Source organism: Trichoplusia ni, chromosome 20 (assembly GCF_003590095.1).
Source record: "Trichoplusia ni isolate ovarian cell line Hi5 chromosome 20, tn1, whole genome shotgun sequence".
Classification (NCBI taxonomy): Eukaryota; Metazoa; Arthropoda; class Insecta; order Lepidoptera; family Noctuidae; genus Trichoplusia; species Trichoplusia ni.
This window is the reverse complement of record NC_039497.1, coordinates 2,300,610-2,312,524: the sequence shown is the minus strand read 5'-3', so window position 1 is coordinate 2,312,524 and position 11,915 is coordinate 2,300,610. Positions and strand designations below refer to the sequence as shown.

General features: G+C 35.0%; 1 non-coding gene across 1 annotated transcript; it reads right to left on the bottom strand.

Annotated features, from left to right (window-relative positions):
• Positions 1–621: 621 nt before the first annotated feature.
• On the bottom strand, positions 622–694 carry Trnaa-ggc. The gene has a single exon. It is a non-coding gene; the product is annotated as a tRNA-Ala (tRNA).
• Positions 695–11,915: the final 11,221 nt, after the last annotated feature.

The window sequence follows — 11,915 nt, the reverse complement described above, 5'->3', positions numbered from 1 at the left end:
TAAGGATTATTTGCGTGAAAGCGTAACAGACTCGCATTTACATTTATAATATTAGTAGGGATAGATCTTATTCAAATAAAGATTTATAACTAACAGCCTTTAAATGTAAGTACTTGACAAGTAAGTACATCTTTTGATATTTGTTATATACTTCCATATCAAATATCAAATGTAAAGGAATTAAAAAGAAAATCATCCCATAACCGCAAACTGTATCAAGAAATCACACTGAATTTACAAAATCGACTCCGAATGTTTACTAGCATTAATTACTATATAAAAAAAAATTGAGAATTGATCTTAACAATTTACTTAAAAATTATTCAACGAAGTAAATCATAAAACTATACAATGAAAAATAGTCGGAATTCAAAATGATTTTATTCATACATTTCTTATTTTAATATACTAGTATTTTTGTATTATGAAGCGTCTATTTCAAAATCACTAATTAGCTGCTAACTGAATTGAAAATTGAAAAAAAAAACATTCTTTCTATAAAAGAATCTGTCAAGTAATTTAACAGGAACTTACTGGGCGGTGGTAAAAACGGCCCTAAAAATAATAAAAAAATATGCATAATATATTTAAAAAATGACACAAAAAGAAGTAGCTACAAATTGGGGGCGCCGGGTATCGATCCCGGTACCTCTCTCTTGCCAAGCGAGCGCTCTACCATTTGAGCTACGCCCCCGTTTAGAACAAATTTCAAATTATCCTTCTTGTCGAGTTAGTCAGTTAACGTTTTTACGTTTATTTAAATTGTGCATTTAATTAAAAAAAAACAATTACAGGGGTTATGTAGAGGTTCAGATGGCCGAGGGGATGAGTTAAAAATATATTAACATTTTTGACCACTGACCAGTATAAGAGCGATTTTTCGCTACACGGGCTATTTTTTATCCAATAATGTGGAAAACAAAATCCGCATTCTGTAAGAGTGTTCAGCCACGTTTGAGATCAAAATTTTCTCTCCCGATTCCATTTAAATCTACCTTAAACCATTCGAGAGTATGATCCAAAAGTAGCTACCTAAAACCACCACCTTCAGAAGGCTTCAAAATGTGGCACGTTTTAGTTGAGTTGTAGTTAGCAGACTGAGACAACGCTATATGATTCACAGATCTTCTTTCTCGCTTTCTCTACAACAATTTTACTCTAAGCTCTGGTGGCAGCCCGTGGTTTTTACTTGACATTGCCTCCGATAAAATGTTTTATTAGAAATCTTAATCGGATTTTATTTCAACAATTTTCTTTTAAAGTTTGAAAATTTGTTCGTTTTGATTTGAGGACTTGGTTGCTGACTGGAATTGATTTTGACGAACGCTACTTTCTTAGTTTTTAATTATTATTTAGTTTTATTTATGAAGAAGACAGTTTGTAGTCTGCAGTACAACCTTCTTTCAGTTTTTTTTATATTTCGACCTTAACTAATTACAGATTGGTAGCGCAACTTTCTTAATTTGAATTAAGACCAACTTACGAGCGCATAAAACAAAATCTGTCAACCTTCAAGCTCTAAACCACTTTAAGGTGTAAAATATCAGCAAAAAGACATCTACGCACGTCTTTGAATATTTTAGAGCAGACTAGAGATATTCAAAATGTTTCGCAAAAATCTTTGATCAAATTTTCTCACCGAGCTGCCGTCGAATCGAGTCTTATATGAAATTATCTTCCACCTTGGATTGTCCTTGGGCGATCGATCGCTCGCTAGTCAGTTGTCTGAGTCGTGCTCCTGCCACACTCGAGTTAAACCCCTGTGTACACTGAGCGCGGAATAAATTAACTAACATTAATTATTCATTGCTTTGCAGAAAGAAGGTTTATTGGATTTTCGACCTTCAAATTGAAAAGTTCACTGTTTAATTTAGATTCTAGTGTATTCTCATCAATATTTTATACTGAAAATATTATTTTCATTTTGTTATGGATCTATTAGGCAAGGCAAGGCCAACTCAAGGCCGTCTATAAAACTAACCTTTTTTTACCCTTTTAAATCAGTACTTAGGCAGGTTTGAGTGCCAGCATCTTAAGGAAGATTTCCTAAATTCAATTTTGAATTGTGCACTGCGGCCTACCCTCACAAACGTTGCTCCTTCATTCCTAGTTCATCCTAAGATTGTCCGTAAAAGATAGCTCTTAGCGTTAAGACCTCCCATTGTTGCGACATGTAACTATTTATTTATATCCAATCCTGTATTTATGTGGTGTGTATTGATACGATACTAAAATAAGGGTCATTCTTTTTTCATTTAATCTCGGTGTGCCCGGTGTATACCAAACTGAAATGCCACATGACAGCCAGCTCCCTCGGGCTGAGGACTGCCGCCACGCGCTGAATTATATTTCGAGTTCATTGGTTCATAAAAAATGAACGTAAGACAGTACACTCCACAGGTTGATGAGATTCCAGATCGAATAGGAGCGATCCAAACACCCTCGCAGACTTTACAGATAAAAGGATTTGTGCGGGATTACTCGTGTTCAAGCGACACACATTTTTCAACAGGTAGTGTTTCGAGGATATTCTCAGACATTTTATCGAGAATATCAAATATTTAACCGACTTCAGAAAAAAGGTTCTCAGTTTGACCTGTTGGTCCGCGATTATTACGCATTTGGCTCAAGATGCGGTTTCCAGAAAAGTATTCGTTTCATTCAGGAGAAGGTTTTAGTGCCTTAACCGACTCAAAAAAAGAGATTCTTAGTTTGACTTGTACCTAAGTATAGTATGTGTAAAGGTTTTTAGTTATTATTTTGTCTTAAATCCATTTGGAATGGTTGGATCGTTTGACTATAGAACTAGCTACCTGTACAATTTAAAATATTGACAAACGAGTTTCGAGCACGTGAATTTGCGACAATAATTTCATACCTTCGTTAATATAGTGCTAGCAACGTGACGCTGTAACCGGCAGCCGATAGACGTCCATTTTGAAAATTTTTTTCGGTAACGTTTTTGTTTACAACGTTTTGTTTTTGAGTGGCGTTTCATCAAGAGCCGGTAAATGGTTGTGCTTGTGAATATTTTTTTGGAGAGCATGCAGTTTTGCCCGCCTCACCGGACTGTGATTGGTATAGACTTTTCGTTAGCTCTGAATGTTATTTAGGTATCTATTTGTTTGCTGAAATGGTATTTGATTGATGATGATGGTTTAGTTGCTGATTGAGAGCAAAATAAAGAAACTTTTGATGTATTTTTTTATAAAATTATGTAGATAACCTTACAGGTTCGAGAAGATAATATTATTTGTCCGCTCAAATACATAATTATGTAGGTACGTGTTGTCTGCTGAAAACATGAAATTTGTCATTTGTCATCGATCGTTTGTTTCGTTGAAATTGTATATATTTGTTATATAGCTCATTTTATGCAGCAATTTCCTCGTACTTCCATAAAGGTTTAAAATTTTTAATCAAACAATTTCATTGTCCCTGTTTCCGCCAAATATTATTGAATATCGCATTTCCCAAACTCAATTACAGCTTTTTCATATTATACTTTTTTGTGCATGTTATAAAAATATTTAATGCTTTCAATATTATGACACTTTAAAATGATGAAATTCTTCTTCTGCTTAACCATAAAGTTCAGGAGCATCGAGATGGCTGACGTTAACCCGCTTATCTTTCTTCGATAATATTCTTCTCACTTTTACGAGGTGTTAATAAAAATTAATACTTTTATCACTTTGACATTCTTTCATCAGATGGGTAATAATTCTTGGACGTCGTGGAAATAGAACGACATTTTAATGCCGTTTTTTAATACGTTTTAATTTCTGTTATAATGCGTGGGCATCGAATTATTATTTTTTAAATTTTATAATAATGAAATAAAAACCACTGAACCAGAATTAACACACAGGATAGTTTTAAATTCAGTTTTCATGTTCCCGCTGCAGGCCTGCGGGCAGCAGCTAGTCTTTCATATATTTTCAATAACTGCAGAATATTGCAAGCTTAAATAAACTCAATTTTAAAATAAAGCATCGATTTAATGAGTCGTCACGTTATACTCGAGATCAATTGGAGCGGCCGTGCGTGACGGCGGCGTTAATTCGATTGCCGACGAGCCAACGTACTAAGGCGTGCTGCACACGTACACAGCACAAGTTTGGCAACTTTAGTATAAACCCCAACAGGAGTTTAAAAATTGGTTAAGTAGTTTATGAGTATATCGCGGATAAACAACGTGACACGACATTTATTATATGTAGCTGTTGCCCGCGACTTCGTCCGCGCGGTTAGAAGATATAAGTTATGATTTATACCTGCCCTGTTTTTTCCACATTTTCCATTATATCTTCGCTCCTATTAGTCGCAGCGTGATGGTATATAGCCTAAAACCTTCCTCGATGAATGGTCTATTAAGCACAAACATAAGCTATCAGCTTTATATATTAGTATAGATTAAGACTAGCTGTCCTACCTTACTAATGAGTGCTAGGAAAAATAGACACAAAATTTCATAAAAATCGGCCGAGTCGTTTCGGAGGAATTCAATTTCGTACACCGTAATACGAGAATTTATATATTAGAGATATAATTTTGGTACGATTTATTTGTAATAGTTATGTGTGCAACAGGCCTAATGGGATAAGAGATCTACCACTTGCATGAAAGCGCGAATTTAAACCTTATTGCTTTTATAATAACGGATTATTATAAATTTAATATGTCACGTTAGTGTGTTGGTAGGTATATTTGAATCATTTTTGAGATTGTGTTTTGCTATCTGGTCTCCGCGAAATTATTTACTAATAAATAATAAGTAATTTTTGTATCCATCTAAGGGCGTCACGAACTATCATAGTTAATTTTATTAAATTTAGTAGGTACAGCCATAGTGGTAACAATCATGAACTTTATAAACTGGTATACAAACACGTTATAATATCAGAGTCATGTCCGTGGAAGATAGTTTTATTTTTTAATTAGAATACTTTTTTAAGCAAACGAAACTTTCCTTATAGCATTCGATCGGAATTTTTAGTTTGCTGAAAAGTTCGGTCATAAAAATTTAAGTATAAAATAAAATAATGCTATTTAAGTATTTAGTTTTTTTTTTTAATTGAACCCGCCAAGGCGAGGCAAAAGAAACGTCGGTTGACAGCAATATGGGTTGACAACATAGTTAAAGTCTAGGGTCGAGTCTGGATGAGGCTGGCACGTGACCATAGAAATTGGCACGAGAAAGAGGAGGACTCTGGAAAGAGGAGGAGATGTTGATGATGACGATGACGTATAACGAAAACCGAGAACGAAAAGATTTAAGTTTAATGTTTTTTGCTAGTTTTGTATTTATAAACTCTTTCTGTGGTATCGTGACGCTGTAGGAAGTGAACTTTAGTTATATATGAAAGTAGGATTTCTCATGGTGATTCAATTTGACAAGGTATACGTTGTTCAATAGAACCGATATTTATAATCCTTTGATCTACTTATATGCTTAAAAACAATTCATAAGTTTCCATTACTATAAGTTAAAAATTAAACCTTATTTCTAGCCCGACGTTATCTATCCATCTATCTGTGCTCTCACTAAAAACACACGGACAAAAAACCAAGTATAGATTTCATTAACTCTCATTTTATTTTCTCTGCATAAGCCCTTTGGTACAATCGATGATCAAAGCCAAAAAGCCAACATACATATTGTATACATGTATAGAGTATGTTCATGTTTCCCGTTCCACGTGTTAAGTTAATTAATGAGTGTAACCTTTGTTCCAGCCCAGGCCCCCCGCAGGAGAATTAGACTGCTCGGCTATTTAGCAGGAGGTAAGTCGTGTTACTTATATATACACTAGCTTTTCGCCCGCGGCTTTGCCCGCGTCGAAGTCGGTTATATCGCGTTTCAAAGAGAACTCTCCAATTCCGGGATAAAAACTATCCTATCTTCTTTCTCAAGGTCTGTTCTATCTCTGTACCAAATTTCATTAAAATTTGTTCAGTGGTTTAGACGTGAAAGCGTAACAGACAGACAGATAGAGTTACTTTCGCATTTATAATATTAGTAGGGATACTACATAACTATGTTGAGGTCGGCTTCCAGTCTGACCGGTTTCAGCTAAGTACCAGTGTTTTATAAAGCGCGACTGTTTATCTGACCTCCTCAACCCAGTTACCTGGGCAACACGATGCCCCTTAGTTAGACTGGTTGTCAGATCTTGTTAGCTTCTGACTATCCGTTATGACTGTCATAAGCGTGTTACACTATATTGTATATAACACAGCATTTATTGAAACAACAAAAGAATTGAATGTGAAAATTATTTTTATTGCACATTTTTTTCCATTAGCTTTAAATAAATATCTAGATACCCGAAGTTCTAGTTTTTAAAATTAAGAGATGTCTGAACTAGAATTTTAAATCACTTCACTTAGGCTCTTCGATGTAGAACGACGAGTTTTAACGCAACGTTTTTTTAAGTCTCATGCGAATGAGGCCTTACAATAATATGATAATCTTGAGATCAAAACCTATACCGAAACAAACATTGACTGCACGGATAGCCGAGTGGTTGAGGTAACCACGCCAATCCCACTGAGCGCGAAGTGTCGCGCGTTCGCTCCCCGTGTAGTACAAGCATTTTTGTGTTCCACGAATGCTTGTCCTGAGTCTAGGTGTCTTTGTGAATGTGACTTGAATTCCGGATTAAAGAAAAAACAAAAAGCAGACAAAAAAGTCTTTATCTTCAATATTCATATAAATGACACAAAAAGAGTCGCGAAATTTTCTCATACATTAAAATGAATGAAAATTATATAGGTATCCGTATCGGACACAACAGTCTGTGAAATGTAATTATCTTGTGACAATGTCATACGCGAGACGAGATAGGGGCACATTCACAGATATTATATTTTGAATAAAATATGGCCGACTTTTGAGGATAATCAAATATGTTATTAAAATTATTGTTTTTTTGTTGTTCAGATGACTAGTGAGACGAGACACTTGAACGATGGTCATTGTCTTACTGACCACACTATAGCTATTTTCTTGGTGAATTTTATGTTTTAGTTAAATGGGAAGTTTTCTATAAATTTTGACTCGAATAGAATTATTTGGAAATGACACATAAACTGTCATCTTTACCAAGATTAGCAGTTAAATTTTTTAGGGACCACGGCTAGTAATAAGTTGTAATAGGAATTGTATTATCTACGCGTTGACCCTGATTCTTACCACCCTATACATAAGTGTAGAGTTTTTGATATGTGGTCGACTAGCAAAAACTTCTGGAAGCAACATGCCTTTACTATGATGCATTTTCTATGTTTTTTTCATTTAAATTATGAAGCCATGGCTTTTCGTTCTCCATCGCCACGTCGTCGCCACATACTATCATTGTTTAAGATTGAATGTAAAAGACCAACGTAACTATCGAACCGCTAGTAGATACTTAGTTTAAAATGTAAACGCATATTTGTTTGTTATTAAATATATATGTAACCTTATAATCAAAAAGATTTTACTGACTCGAACAATTAACATAATTAGGCTGGATTGTTTCGTCATTTCGAAAATTAAGAGTTACGATGAAAAACCACATGATATACTTTTATGAGAGAATAGTTTCTCTCTACTTCAATATTAATCCTTGTGCCGCTGGGTTTTAACAAACATTAAAATCACATGCTATTCACCTAAAATTCAGTACATGCGTGAGTCAGACCACAGAGACGCTTGTCCTGCTCGTTGATCGAACTCACAACAAATCGCGCTCAGTTGTTTTGACGTGATGACCTCAACCAATCTGGTATCCGTGCATTCATATTTCTCTGAATATATTAATTAACTTGTAATAAAAGTTGTAAGTCAACAATAAAATGACGCAAACACGTGGTTTATTATTCGAAGCGTGGATTCAATAAAGTCATTTGTAACCAGTTATTATTGGTTCGAGTAATTAATTGAATCAGACCACAATGCCAAGCGTATAACAAGCGAATAATAAATTAAAATGAACTTTAATAAAGGTATACGCAAAGAGGAAAATGTTCATGAAGATGAAATGTGATAGGTAACTTATACGAGTGGAATTAGTAGCACGCGTCAATACTCACTGTTGGACTTTTCTTTTATTCTTTGACCACAAAACATTTTCCTTCGTGTTAGCAAAAATTTGTTAAATACAAACGGACAGTTCAATTTATTTTATCTGCGTCCATTTTGTATTTTTCTCGGTTTCTGTACCGCGCGATCCTCCATACCATAATGTACTTTTTGTCATCAGCACTGTATCACCATGCCACGCCATAATACCGAGAGAAGTACTTGCCTTCCAAAATTACTTCAACAATTACGACCCCAAGTCCGGTGTTCTCGTCAATATCTCCCCGGAGACCAGGCTTTAAGCTTCAGAAGAAAGACTTTCGGGGTACTGGAAGCGGGGCAAGGCTATCATCAAGTGTCTTGGCATCTCGCTCCCACATCAGCAAAAGTCCTATCTTAAGAGCTTGTAGTATATTTCTGTCTCAATTTCATCCAAGTTCCATTTCAAATAGAATGAGTAAAGTGGGACAAACAAAGAAAGTTCGCTCATTTATAAAACGCGGAAGGATTGAACCGGTGTTGCTAGCACCGCCACCGGTAAATAGCTGTGTTGCCAACTAATTAACTCGCCTGATTTAATGGGATTGGATTAACGGGGTCAGACAGACTGGATCATTTCATGTTTACTCGGTTTTAAATGAGAAAGTTTTGGGCGTTCGGTTGTACCGAGGATTAAACAATCGGGATGATTACTCGGAATTGGTTTAATGTCTGTTCGATGGGGCGCCAGGCGGCAAAAAGTAAAAATCACTGTCCTTTATACATTTCCAGCGTTATGGATACTGTTTTTTTGTAAAGTCACCTAGAATTTGCTTATTATTTAAACATTAGCACTCGGGCGTTTCACTATTAAGAAATGACATAGTGACAGATTTTAAATGAGTTTTATTTAAACAGTATTGTTCGATAGATCACATTCGCAATTTTAGACTTCCATTCACTTTGTCACAAAGATTTTTACCAGAGTGAAACTTTTTTTATTTACCGATTCAGTATCTACATATATTCCGCGTTTCATTTCAGCCTTGTTGACTCAATAGCGCAAACACATTAGTGATCTTCCAAGTTCCTACATTTATGTTGAATCATTTAATGTGGCTTATTCTTATCTATTCGGAGACGACACTAACTAATTTGGCGGGAACCCGATCAATAAGCCGCCTCTATTTGTCTGGCCAAATCATGGAACAGGGTAAAGTAGAAGGAAGTGGCTTTTATATTTGTTTCCGTGGCACCATTAGGAGAATACGATCAACCATGTAATATACGAATTACAAGCTACATTAGGCATGGTTTTTAACATTTTACATACGAAAAAGAGCAAAGTCATAATTAAGCGAATAAGTAAGTTAGGATAAACTGGAGTTTTAAAACATATTTAAAAAATACCTACTTAATATTTCGAAAGCATGAGAGTGTGTTTGTCACCTGTTCACGCCCAAATGCCTTGACTGACTACATGACATTCGGTATGGAGGTATCTGAAGCCTTAAATTAACATAATAGTCTACATTAAACTGACTTCGTAGAACAAGGGTTATGCTTTTGCTGCTAGAAATACGATCACAGTGTTGATCGTATTTCTAGCAGCAAGCAAAATTGTGTACCTACTATTTCTAATCTTTTAAATTTCCCCCTCTCTAAACAGACATTTCCTTTTGTCATATACTACCGTCACTGAAGCTGTAATTTCAGTACTAAGAGAGTATATGAGCACTTCCATTCACTTTTATTTGTGTTGTCGCTAAACGTGGCAAGGACACATTAGACATCGCTCGGTAAATGATCACGGAGAGATATATTTGTGTTGTATTTGTTACTTTGAATTCTATGTTGTTTGCCATCGAAAACAACTAGAATCTAGAAATTAATAGCTGTTGCCCGCGACCTTGTATATGTGATGGGCGGGTGGAGGGTAGGTAAAAGATAAATATTTTTTATCTTGCGTCTATAAATTGAAATATAAGCCATCCTGAAACTTAGAGTTGAAACTTATTTAATATTTCCCAGTTTAAGCCCGTTACCTGAGTGCAAAGATAGTGGCTGCAAAAGAAAACTTCTAAATCTGTATTTTAATATATTAAAGTCAACTTCATTTTTTTTAAATACCTTTATGCAACAGGGAAAACGTCATTTTTTATTCAGTGTAAGTCTAATAGTTTACTGTAAAATAAATATTGTTATACACATATAAAAAATAATTTTTATTTTGTCCTGCAAACATAAATTAACCTGGTTAAAGTGAATCTGATTACTTAAGTGTCGAAATCGTAACGTCGCAAGAACCCTCTCTTAAACTTTAAAGCAGTTTATCTTCGTCAATTTTAGATTTTCAGAAAATTAAAAAAATACTCGACTATTTTTTTTTTCAATTATCTTACTGAGGTACTAAATAGTTTTTGAATTTATTCATCCAGTCGTCATCAATTTTCATGATAGGTAGTTAAACAATTTAGTTGATTATATCTAGGTATTGTGCGCTGAAGGTGGGGTTATACACTGCGTACGTTTGACCTACTTGCCTCCCGCCCTAAGCTCACTTTGCTAAATGAAGTTTGTAATGGCATTGTCTCTACTTACGTAGTTCCTTGCCTGTTCTTCTCCATAAGGATGTCACATTCAAACCGCGTACTTGTAAGCCTATAGTAATGAAGACAGCATAACACTCGGGCATTGCTTTCAGGGGTACGATAAAAACGGACCTCAATACTATCGCAGTCATTACATCTGTTCGTGAGTCAGTCATCATTTTGAATCTCATTAACTGTGAACTAGATAGACATTTGAAGTTTTAGCAAATTATATTTTTTTTTCGCCGATATAGCAATCAATAAAACTAAAATATACCAATAGCCCAAATTAAAGTAATCTCCACAAATTACAATAGTTGTGTGTGCGGTAGATACCCCATCATATTTTAGATTTAAGTTATCACAAGGCCTCTGCATGTTGGACCTGTTTCCGCGTGCACGTCTTTAAAAAGGACCGGGTCCCCTTCTAAAGTTATCAAGTGACAGAAAAGAGATACAAATGATAAAACTAAACAAGGTTAAGCAACGTTATTACAGTCATAAATATGTTGGGTGATAAATAAATTAATGTGTCCTTCAAATAGCGTGCTCATTAGTACGGATTTCACTCTATTTCGTATTCAATACGACTGTTTAATATATCAGTTTTGCGCCGAAAATGGTCTAAAAATTTATAAATGGTACTTTTGTTCATAAAACAGTTTATTTTACGCAAGTCATTGTTAAAGTAATGTGGAGAGACAGGCCCAGTCCCCACCGGCTAAGCACTCCACTCCGGCACTCAAAGTACCGAGTTACAATCCAAATAGCAAATATTAGACGATAAAAGCCAGCTGAGCTGCTGTTTCAATATTATTTTATATTCACAGACTGTGTTTATATTCCGACGTTTTTTGGGGTTCTGTAAAATTAAATGAAAGGAAAAACCGATTTTAATGAAAACAAAAATCAAAACGTTTTTATTTCAAATTAGCTGTTTTCTAGGCATTTAAAAAATAATTATTATGGTATTGACTATGCTATAATTGTGCGGTTCAAAAAATTATGCAGTCAAAAGATGTTAAAGTTGCATATATTCGAAAAGGAATTCAAAACTTAGATCATTTACAACCAGAGAACTTTCCGCAGATCTGGAATCCACAAAATAGCAAGAGGATTCAAATCTCCCAACACGGGTCCAAAAAAAAACAAAATTATTATTGATTTCAAGAAAAAAAAACACATTTCAAATAATGCAACGGCAAGCTACCTAGAAGCACGAAGTCTTCGAGTTGAGGGTCCAGCTCGCACCTCAAGAATTTCCCGTCGTTACGTTA